General features: G+C 49.1%; 1 pseudogene; it reads left to right on the top strand.

The window, feature by feature from the left end:
* Positions 1 to 3,488: 3,488 nt before the first annotated feature.
* LOC144482683 (SWI/SNF-related matrix-associated actin-dependent regulator of chromatin subfamily A member 5-like) overlaps positions 3,489 to 10,778 on the top strand; it is a 108,247-nt pseudogene continuing 100,957 nt past the window's right edge.

Below are 10,778 nucleotides of genomic sequence, written 5' to 3'. Positions count from 1 at the left end.
TCCGCTTCCCCCTCTCCGTCCCCGCTTCCTCCCCCTCCCCCCTCCCCCCTCCCCCTCCCCCCTCCCCCCCTCCCCTCCCCCTCCGCCCTCCCACCCTCCCCTCCCCCACTCCCCTCCTCTCCCCCATCCCCTCCCCTCCCCCCATCCCCTCCCCCATCCCCTTCCCTTCCCCCCCCTTCCCCCCCTTCCCACTCCCCCTCCCCTTCCCCCCTCCCATCATCCCTCCCCCCATTCCACTACCCCCCTTCCCCCTTCCCCCTCCCTCCCCTTCCACCCCTCCCACCCACCCTCCCCCCATTCCCCTTCCCCACTCCCCCTCCCTCCCCTTCCACCCTCCCCCTCCCTCCACTTCCCCCCTACCCCCTCCCCTTGCCCCCCTCCTTCCCCCATTCCCCTTCCCCCCCATTCCCCTTCCCCCTCCCCCTTCCTCCCCCTCCCTCCTCCCCTCCCCCCCTCCACTTCCCCACCTGCCTCCCCCCTTCCCGTCCTTCACCCCCACCACCTCCCACTCCCCTCCCCCCTCCTCCCCCTCCCCCCTCCTCCTCCTCCCCCCTCCCACTCCCCTTCCCCTCTCCGCTCCCACTCCCGTTCCCCTCCCCGCTCCCACTCCCCTCCCTCCCCCCTCGTCCTTTCCCTCCCCCCACACCCCCCTCTCCTCCCGCCACACACCCCTCCCCTCCCCTCTCCTGCCCCCACCCCCGGTCTCCCCCCCCCCACTGTTGCCTAGTAACGGCCCAGTGGGCGGGGCTGGCGAGCCCCCCCCACTCCCTCCCCTCCCCAAATCCCCTCCCCTTGCATCCTCCCCCTCCATCCCTCCCCTTACGCCCTCCCCTCACCCCTCCCCCCTGCCCCCTCCCCGTCCCCCTAACCCCTCCCCTCCCCCTCTCCCCTCCCTCCCTCCCCCTACCCCCTCTCTGCAACCCTGCCCAATGCATTCTCCTCCTCGCTGCCTCCCCTACCCCCTCGTCCCTCCCTCCCTCCCCATACCCCCTTCCCCCTCCGCCTCCCCTCCCCTCCTCTCCTCCCCCACTCTCCTCCCCCCGACCACCCCCTCTCCTCCCCCCTCCACCACTTCCCCTCCCCACCCTCCCCCCCCTCCCCCATCCCCTCCCCACCATCCCCCCTCCACCATCCCCTTCCCCCCTCCTTTCCCGCTCCCCCCTTCCCCCCTCCTCCCCCTCCACCCCACCTCCCCCTCCCCTCCCCCATCCCCTCGCCCTCCCCTCCTCTCCTCCCCCCTCTCCTCCCCCCTACCGCCCACTCTCCTCCCCCCTCCAACACCCTCCACCCCCACCCCTCCCTCCCTCTCCCTACCCCCCTCCTCGCTCCCTCACTCCCCCTACGCACTCCCCCCTCCGCCTCCCCTCCCCCTCCCCTCCCCCTCCCCCCTCCTCTACCCCTCCCCCCTTTCCCCCCTCCTCTCCCCCTCCACCCCACCTCCCCCCCTCCCCCTCCCCTCCTCCTACCCCTCCCCCCCAACCCCCCCCCTCCCCTACCCCTCCCCCCCAACCCCACCCTCCCCTACCCCATCCCCTCCCCGTCCCCTCCTCGCCTCCCCTCCCACTGCCCCTCCTCTTCCCCACCCTTCCCACCACCCTCCCCTCCCCATCCCCTCCCCCTCCCCTCCTCTCCTCCCCCCACTCTTCCGCCCCTACCACCCCCTCTCCTTGACTTGCTGTCAAAACCTGTGTGTGAAAAAGCTGCAAGGGTGAGGTACCAAAGGACAGACAGCATCTGTTGGGCAAGTCGCGAGAGAGTCAGTTCATTCACGGGGGAGCAAGATTCTTTTTAACACTAAACACTGACCCATGAACCACAACGGTAAATTTTGGAATACCTCCCAAAGGTAGGGGAGTCAAACTGGAGGGCATAGGTTTAAGCTGAGAGGGAAGAGATAGGAAAGGGTGCAGAGGGACAACTTTTTCACTGAGGGTGGTGTGTGTCTGGAACAAGTTGCCAGAGGTAGTAATAGAGGCGGGTACAATTTTGTTTTTTAAAAAGCATTTAGACAGTTAGATGGGTATGGAGGGATATGGGCCTAACGCGGGCAATTAGGACGAGCGAAGTGGTTTAAAAAAGAGCAGCATGGACAAGTTGGGCTGAAGGGGCTTTTTCAATGCTGTAAACCTCTATGACCTTGTTTAAATTGCTGAGTAAATAACCACGAGCATTGCAGTTGTGTGAACAAGCACTTTGTGTAAGAAAAGTACAATAAGTGAAGGACTCATCAAACCTGGGATACAATTTTAATAAATTTGGACTTACCAAATTGAAATGTTGTATTTGGCCATTATTCAATCTTTAATATTAATCCTGCCTTTCACTGGATTGAATTTACTTTTGTCGACTCTCTCAAAAACATGTTTTCAACATGCATGCGGAGAATGGGTCTGTCGCTAGTGTTAACGGCAGCCCTCAAGGTTCCTTGAGACTGGCTTTGGAGATCAGCTTTTCTTTCCTCAGCGTAACTAAAATCCGAGATTTGCCACGCAGACAACGTTTGAGTGTTAATTTGCAAATATGTTCAATTATATTGTAATTTATTGCTCTCTCCTTGCTTTGCAACACTCTGGGCGGGATTTTCCAGCCCCATCAGTGGCAGGGAAAATCGTGTGCTGGGCTGGAACATCTTGAAGTGGTGGCACAGTGGTTAGCACTGCTGCCTCACAGCAAGAGGTTTAACAACACCAGGTTAAAGTCCAGCAGCTTTATTTGGTAGCAAATGCCTTTCGCTTTCGGAGCGCTGCTCCTTCGTCAGAAGTATCACAGTCCAAAGAAGTGCAGGTTAGGTTGATTGGCCATGCTAAATTAACCCTAGTGTCAGGGCGGGGGGGTTAACAGGATAAATATGTGGAGTTACGGGAATAGGGCCTGGGTGGGATTGTGGTCAGTGCAGACTCGATGGGCCGAATGGCCTCCTTCTGCACTGTCGGGATTCTATTCTATTCTAAGTAATACAGTCCCATAGATCCTGTAGTTAAAATTCTGCATCTGAAAGCCACAAGATTCCGATGGACTGAGTCCGTTCCAGTAATAGGAGATTTCTTCTTCTGGACTACAGAGAGGGAGAGCTGGAGAAAGATCGAGGAGGCCATGAAATAGAATGAAAGGGAGAGAGGGGGTGAGAGACAGACAGAGCGAGCTCCAGACAGAGAGGGATTCTATGGTTTGGAGAATAGGGCCTGGGTGGGATTGTGGTCGGTGCAGACTCAATGGGCCGAATGGCCTCTTCCTGCACTGTAGGGATTCTATGGTTTGGAGAGTTGCCAAGAGCCAATTGCGGTTAGGCCGCTCTCCACCTTTGCTTGTCCTGCCCTTGACGTGCTCACTGCTGGCGGGGCTGGAAAATCCCAACGTCAGTGTTTTATTCAGCTAAATTTGTCTGATTAATGCCTGTGATCAGATCTGTTTCTGCTGAATCCCAATTGTCTTCTAGAAAACTAAATTTCTGGTGTTTGGAAAACTGAAATGTAACCCACTTCTTACTTTATCGGGCAGCTTTCATCAGAGATGTCCTCCTTCCTGGAGAGTTGGATGTCTGTGTGATGTCGTATGAAATGCTCATCAGGGAGAAATCTGTTTTCAAAATATTTAATTGGCGATATCTGGTTATAGATGAAGCCGACAGGATCAAAAATGGGAAACCCAAGGTAAGTGTGTTTTCCCTTCATTTTCTCTGCTCTCTTCCCCATCCCGTCCATTACCACCAGAGTTAATGGCTACCATTGTAGTGAATGCTACATTTTCTGCCTCATCTTCAGGTGAATTGGGGAGAAACGCAGGCTTGATTTGTAGCATGGGGGCATGAGCAGGGGCCGACATGGTAGCTCGGTGGTTAGCACTGCTGCCTCACAGCGCCAGCGACCCAGGTTCGATTCCCAGCTTGGGTCATCGTCTGTGTGGAGTTTACACGTTCTCCCCGTGTTTGCGTGGGTTTCCTCCGGGTGCTCCGGTTTCCTACCATGGTCCAAAAAAATTGCTGATTAGGTGCTTTGGCCGTGCTAAATTCTCGGTGTACCGAAGTGTGGCGACTCGGGGATTTTCAGAGTAACTTCATTGCAGTGTTAATGTAAGACTACTTGTGCCACAAATAAATAAACTTTAAAACTTTGTAAACCATGAGTCACATTCTCGGTTATATATCATGGAGTGAGGTTATTTTTGAGCAAGGTGCAGTTATGTGTGGGACCAGACAGAAAATGAGGCACAGATGTTTGCTGCACACTGTTCCCCTGGAAAGGGGAATGCAAAGACGGGGTAAGACGTAGTGGCAAAGAACAGTAAAAAATAATTCAGTGTGGATGGAAGTGACTGTTCTCTGGTGAATGAGATAACGAAGGACAGGAAGATTGGAACAAAAGTTTGGAGGGAAATCCAGGAATAGAGATTTTGAAATGAAGGAAAATGATACATTTTGAGTACTAATGGTTAATATAATTGTAATTTGCTGCTTTCACTGTTCTTACGCACTTCCATCAAAGCTTTAAGAGCTATATTAAAATGGTTATTTATTGTCACAGATGCAATGCGAATCTTGAGGAAAAGAGCGCTTTATTCTCACAATCCAATGCAGACAAATCATTTTTCAGTTAAAGTTTATTAGAGTCACTAGTAGGCTTACATTAACACTGTAATGGCGCTACTGTGAAAATCCCCTGGTCGCCACACTCTGGCGCCTGTTCGGGTACACTGAGGGAGAATTTAGCACAGCCAATGCACCCAAACCAGCATGTCTTTCGGACTGTGGGAGGAAACCGGAGCACCCGGAGGAAACCCACACAGACATGGGGAGAACATGTAGACTCCACACAGTTACCCAAGCCGGAAATCAAACACTGGTCCCTGTTGCTGTGAGGCAGCAGTGCGAACCGCTGTGCGATCTTCAACCAAATGACTCCAAGGGTTCAGAAACTTCTGGGAAAGTTATTACACCATCAATTATTGAGGCTCGATAGTTAATCTCTGGGTTTTAACACTAGTGGAAGAGTGGAGTGGAAATATTTGAATTGAAAATCAAAGATCAGATCTGCTTATTCAGACCGTAGTGTGCTCTTGTTTTAAAAGCTTTTTAACCAGCTGTCCCTTCCACAACCATTGCTTTTTAACCAGCTGCTCCTTCCACAACCATTGCTTTTTAACCAGCTGCTCCTTCCACGACCATTGCTTTTTAACCAGCTGCTCCTTCCACAACCATTGATTCGATTTGAAGGAAATGCCATTCAATTGTGGACGGCTCTGGAAGTTTCCATATTCCCGTCTTGCAAGTTATCGATAACCGTTTGTAATCTTGATGTACTATTACTACACTTGCTTTTTGCTTCCTAATGCAAAGCATTTGATGCCACTATATCTGAATTCATTGGAGAAATAACAGACACGGATAAACACCTAAAAGATCAGCGAACTTTTAAATGCAGTCTGAATCTACAGTTGGGCCAGTAGTATGATTCAAACTTGTACCCAGTTTGTACAGTCATGTTTTTAAATCTGCTAAATTTACAGCTCTCTGAAATAGTGAGAGAATTCAAAACAACAAATGGATTATTGCTCACGGATTCACCACTTCAGAACAACCTTCACGAACTCTGGGCTCTGCTCAACTTCCTCCTCCTGGATGTCTTCAATTCGTCTGCAGTAAGTAATGAGAAAAGCAGCTTGACAGTGACTGTACCGTTTGTCTAAGGTTCAATTACAGTGTTTCAATCTATTTCTTTTTGGAAGGCATGAGAGAATGCTGCAAAGTTGTGTCTTTTTCATTTTTGAAGCTAGTGTCCGGGGAAGCCGTCCAGCTTGCTGGAGGGTGTTGTGTGACACCATTGTTCCTTGCATTGGGAGCAGCCAGGTAGCTAAATGGCCGCAGTCTGTGTATTAATTTGTCCACCTGCCCACATTTTGTGCGCACTATATTCACCATATGTGTGCCGATGCAGAGTCCAATTGGTGATGTCTGCTCCTCTAACCCTTCAAACTGCTATTGACCATTCCTGATGCTCAGTGTCACATCTGCCTTACACTGCGAAGCGTATTTAACATGCTTGATGTTTCCTTGAGCAAAACTGTCACCTTGTGTCAAAATTCTAAACTTACATTAAAAGCATGTTGGGGTGAGAGCGTACTTTATCCATATCTATCTCAATCCACAAATTAGCTATCAGAAGTATTTTAGTATTCCTTTTTTTGTCAAAGTAAGAAAAGCTATGTTTCTAACTGAATGCTTAACTGACCATTCTTCCTGTGTGGGTGTCCTGTAGCTTGTTACAGAGATGGGAGTAGGTGATCCAAGGGAAAAAATGATTTTTTTCCATGTTAAATTGCTCACCTGCCGACCAGCTGAAACTGATTTGCAATTGTTATGAGCAGCTGTGCATCTGTTTTATGATATCATTTGTGAACAATCTAATTCGGAAGCTACCTTTTTAAATTGCCATTCTTGTTCTTCTCGTGATAAACAATGTAATCATTGAAACCGTTGGATGAGGCGTTGATGGAAGTAACACAATATGCTAAAACGTTTGGGGTTGGCATGACTAGAGCCGCTTGTTGTTCTTTGCAGGACTTTGATTCATGGTTTGACACAAACAACTGCTTCGGGGACCAGAAGCTGGTTGAGCGATTGCACATGGTAAGCTTCTTATCTTATCTGTATTCTGATGCTGGTACGTCATTAAAATGCAAAGTTATTTCGGGCCCATCGCCCTCAGAAATATTATTCAAAAAGTTGTATATTTGTGTGATGAGGTGATGTGCCTTGAGAGTGTTTGGGGCTAATTTGAAGACACAGCAAGGTTTCGTTTCTTCCTTTACTGGGTGTGGATGTCGTTGACTAGACCAGCATTTATTGGCCATCCCAAGTTGCCCTTCAGAAGGTGGTGGTGAGCTGCCTTCTTGAACCACTGCAGTCCCTGAAGTTCTAGGTACATCCACAGTGCTGTTAGGGAAGGAGTTCAAGATTTTTTGACCCAGTGACGGTGAACAAGCAGCGATATGTTTCCAAAGTCAGGATGATGAGAGACTTGGAGGGAACCCTCCAGGTGGTGGTGTCCGCAGGTACCTGCTGCTCTTGTCCTTCTAGGTGGCAGTGGCTGAGAGTTTGGAAGGTGCAACCTCAGGAATCCTGGTTAATTCCTGCAGTGCATCTTGTAGATGGTACACACGGATGTCACTGTTCATCGGTGGTGGAGGGAGTGAATGTTTGTGGAAGGGACAGCAATCAAGTGGGTTGCTTTGTCCTGGATGGTGATGAACTTCATGACTGTTGTTGGAGCTGCACTCACCCAGGCAAATGGAGAGTATCCATCACACCCCTGACTTATGCTTTGTATCTGGTGGAGAAGCTTTGAGGAGTCACCCCGGGTCGGTGGTGACGTTCACGAGGGGTCATAGGTTCAAGGTGAAGGGGGGGAGGTTTAACACAGATATCAGAAGGACATATTTTACACAGAGGGTCGTGGGGGCCTGGAATGGGTTGCCGGGCAAGGTGGTGGAGGCGGACACACTGGGAACGTTTAAGACTTATCTAGACAGCTATATGAACGGAGTGGGAATGGAGGGGTACAAAAGAGTGGTCTAGTTTGGACCAGGGAGCGGCGCGGGCTAATTGTTCTTTGTTTCTCGTTTCAAGGCTTCATTCTATGATCATCTTGCTGGTGCCAGTACAGAGCGAGACTGCGGATAGTTGGGAACCTGTCTCGGGGGCAGGGAATTCATATGGTGTTCGTGGAAGTGGAAATGAATAGGGTTGGGAAGCATTTTCCGATCAGGGCCAGTGTGATCTCCTGGACTCGTTTCGATCGCCTCAGGGGGTCGGAGAGGAATTTCCCAGATTTTTTTTTCCCCATATTGGCCCTGGGGTTTTCACTCTGGGTTTTCGCCTCTCCCTGGAGATCACATGGTCTGGAATGGGGGGGTAGGGGTGAATTAATAGGTTGTGATGAACAAAGCATCATAGCTGTGAGGGACAGCTCGGTGGATAGGATATTAGTATGTAGATAGGCTGGAAAATTGGGCGGGGGTCCTGGATTCAGGATTCAATCCTGGACCGGGGAGCGGCGCGGGGTTGGAGGGCCGAAGGGCCTGCTCCTGTGCTGTATTGTTCTTTGTTCTTTGTTCTTTGAGTAAGGAGGCGAGTTACTCACCGCAGGATTCCTGGCCTTTGACTTGCCCTGGTAGATTTAGAACTGTCAATTTATTGATTAAAAGTGTGATGGCAAACACTGAGGATCTATATTCTACTAAATGTTTATCCTGGCAGTGTTAAATTTTGAGTTACTGCGTGTGAATTACAAATTATGTTGACTTTTATGAAGTGATAAAGAACATAAGAACATAAGAAATAGGAGCAGGAATTGGCCATCTAGCCCCTCGAGCCTGCCCCGCCATTCAATAAGATCATGGCTGATCTGAAGTGGATCATTTCCACTTACCCGCCTGATCCCTCAAACCCCTAATTCCTTTACCGATCAGGAATCCATCTATCCGTGATTTAAACATATTCAACGAGGTAGCCTCCACCACTGCAGTGGGCAGATAATTCCAGAGATTCACCACCCTCTGAGAGAAGAAGTTCCTCCTCAACTCTGCCCTAAACTAACCCCCCTTTATTTTGAGGCTGTGCTATCTAGTTCTTGCTTCCTTTCTAAGTGGAAAGAATCTCTCCACCTCTACCCTATCCAGCCCCTTCATTATCTTATAGGTCTCTATAATATTCCCCCCTCAACCTTCTAAATTCCAACGAGTACAAACCCAATCTGCTCAGTCTCTCCTGATAATCAACACACCTCATCTTTGGTATCAACCTGGTGAACCTTCTCTGCACTCCCTCCAAGGCCAATATATCCTTCCACAATTAAGGGGACCAATACTGCACACAGTATTCCAGTTGCGGCCTCAACAATGCCCTGTACAGATGCAGCAAGACATCTCTGCTTTTATATTCTATCCCCCTTGTGATATAGGCCAACATCCAATTTGCCTTCTTGATCACCTGTTGCACCTGCAGACTGGGTTTTTGCGTCTAATGCACAAGGACCCCCAGGTCCCTTTGCACAGTAGCATGTTGTATTTTTTTTCCATTTAGATAATCATCTAATTTGCTATTATTTCCTCCAAAGTGAATAACCTCGCATTTGTCAACGTTATACTGCATCTGCCAGATCTTCACCCATTCACTCAGCCTGTCCAAATCTCTCTGCAGACCTTCTATGCCCTCCACACGATACACTTTTCCACTTATCTTTGTGTCGTCAGCAAATTTTGTTACCCTACACTCAGTGCCCTCCTCCAGATCGTCTATATAAATGGTAAATAGTTGAGGCTCCAGTACCGATCCTAGCCGCACGCCACTAGCTACCATCCGCCAACCAGAAAAGCACCCATTTATTCCGACTCTCTGCTTCCTGTCGGATAGCCAATCCCCAATCCACGCTCACACCCTACCCCCAACTCGGTGTGACCCAATCTTCTTCAGCAACCTTTTGTGAGGCACCTTATTAGACACCTTTTGGAAATCCAAAAACACCGCATCCACCGGTTCCCCTCCGTCAACCGCACTCTTCACATCTTCATAAAAATCCAACAAGTTCGTCAAGCACGACTTTCCCCTCATGAATCCATGCTGCGTCTGCTTAATCGAACTATTCTTATCCAGATGGCCTGCTATTTCTTCTTTAATGATGGATTCCAGCATTTTCTAGTTGCCACCACTTCATGCAGACATGACTTACCTGCGATCCACTAGAATTAAGTGGTGGCTCTATTCGTGTAACGAAAATGGTTTCTGCCCAGTCCAGCTGCATCCCACTTAGAATGGATTAGAAATGTTAAAGGGCACAAAGCTAAATGAACATTTACCAGTTGTTCTTGCATTCAGTAAATAGTGCTTGAAGGAAACATGGCATTTAAGGTGCTGTAATAGGCAACTTAGAAATTGATGACACGAATAGATAATTATTGCCTTTCACTCGATGTCGACAACTACCACAGGTGTTTTTAATTAGGGTGGACATTTTACCCAGACCTGTATAATTTGAATCACTTCAGATATTACACACTATGGTGAAGGGGGAGAGATTTCTTCAGCTTCATTTACTCTCAATTATTTTTTCTTTCGCCATATATTGAACTCCTCAGTTGACCTTGGTAACAAGGCCCATTCATAATCCCCACGGGCTGTTCCAATTGCTGATCCCGACCTTGATAAGAACATTTCAATTGATGCTGGATCTCTAGTAGAACTGCTTCCTGATCAGGAAGACTTGCTAAATTAAAGTGTTTTTATCACATCTTGGGAGGTGCAGGGTAAGGGAAATAGAATAATTTTTATTTGCGTAAATGTCTATCCCCTATTTGAGAAGCTGAAATGGGTTGGGGGAGAGGAGGAATGGTAGGTTACAATTACTCGGATTTATCTCCTCTTCTGTTCACACTACAAGCTCCATTTCCTAACCATTCACTCCAAACCTCTGTCTGGTTACTGTCTGTCTGAGGCTTCACCAAACTCTTTGCAATTGTGATATCCTAATTGAACCTGAACTACATTTCCAACCCCATATTCTCAATACTACCAATACCAGCACCATAATATCGCCCGCCCTCGTTCAATCCCTTAATTAGCACTAGGTTTTCCTAAACAGCCTCCCAACGTGCACCACGTGGAAGATTCAATTCATCAGAACTGCTGCTGACATGAACCAAGTTCTGTCCACTGCTCCATTTGTGCATCGCTGATGGTCAACCTTCAGCTGTTTAGCCCAAAGCACTGGAATTCTTTCCCTAAATCT

This window comes from Mustelus asterias, unplaced genomic scaffold (assembly GCF_964213995.1).
Source record: "Mustelus asterias unplaced genomic scaffold, sMusAst1.hap1.1 HAP1_SCAFFOLD_36, whole genome shotgun sequence".
In the NCBI taxonomy this organism is placed as follows: domain Eukaryota; kingdom Metazoa; phylum Chordata; class Chondrichthyes; order Carcharhiniformes; family Triakidae; genus Mustelus; species Mustelus asterias.
The sequence above is the reverse complement of the archived record's forward strand: the minus strand, read 5'-3'. Positions and strand labels throughout refer to the sequence as shown.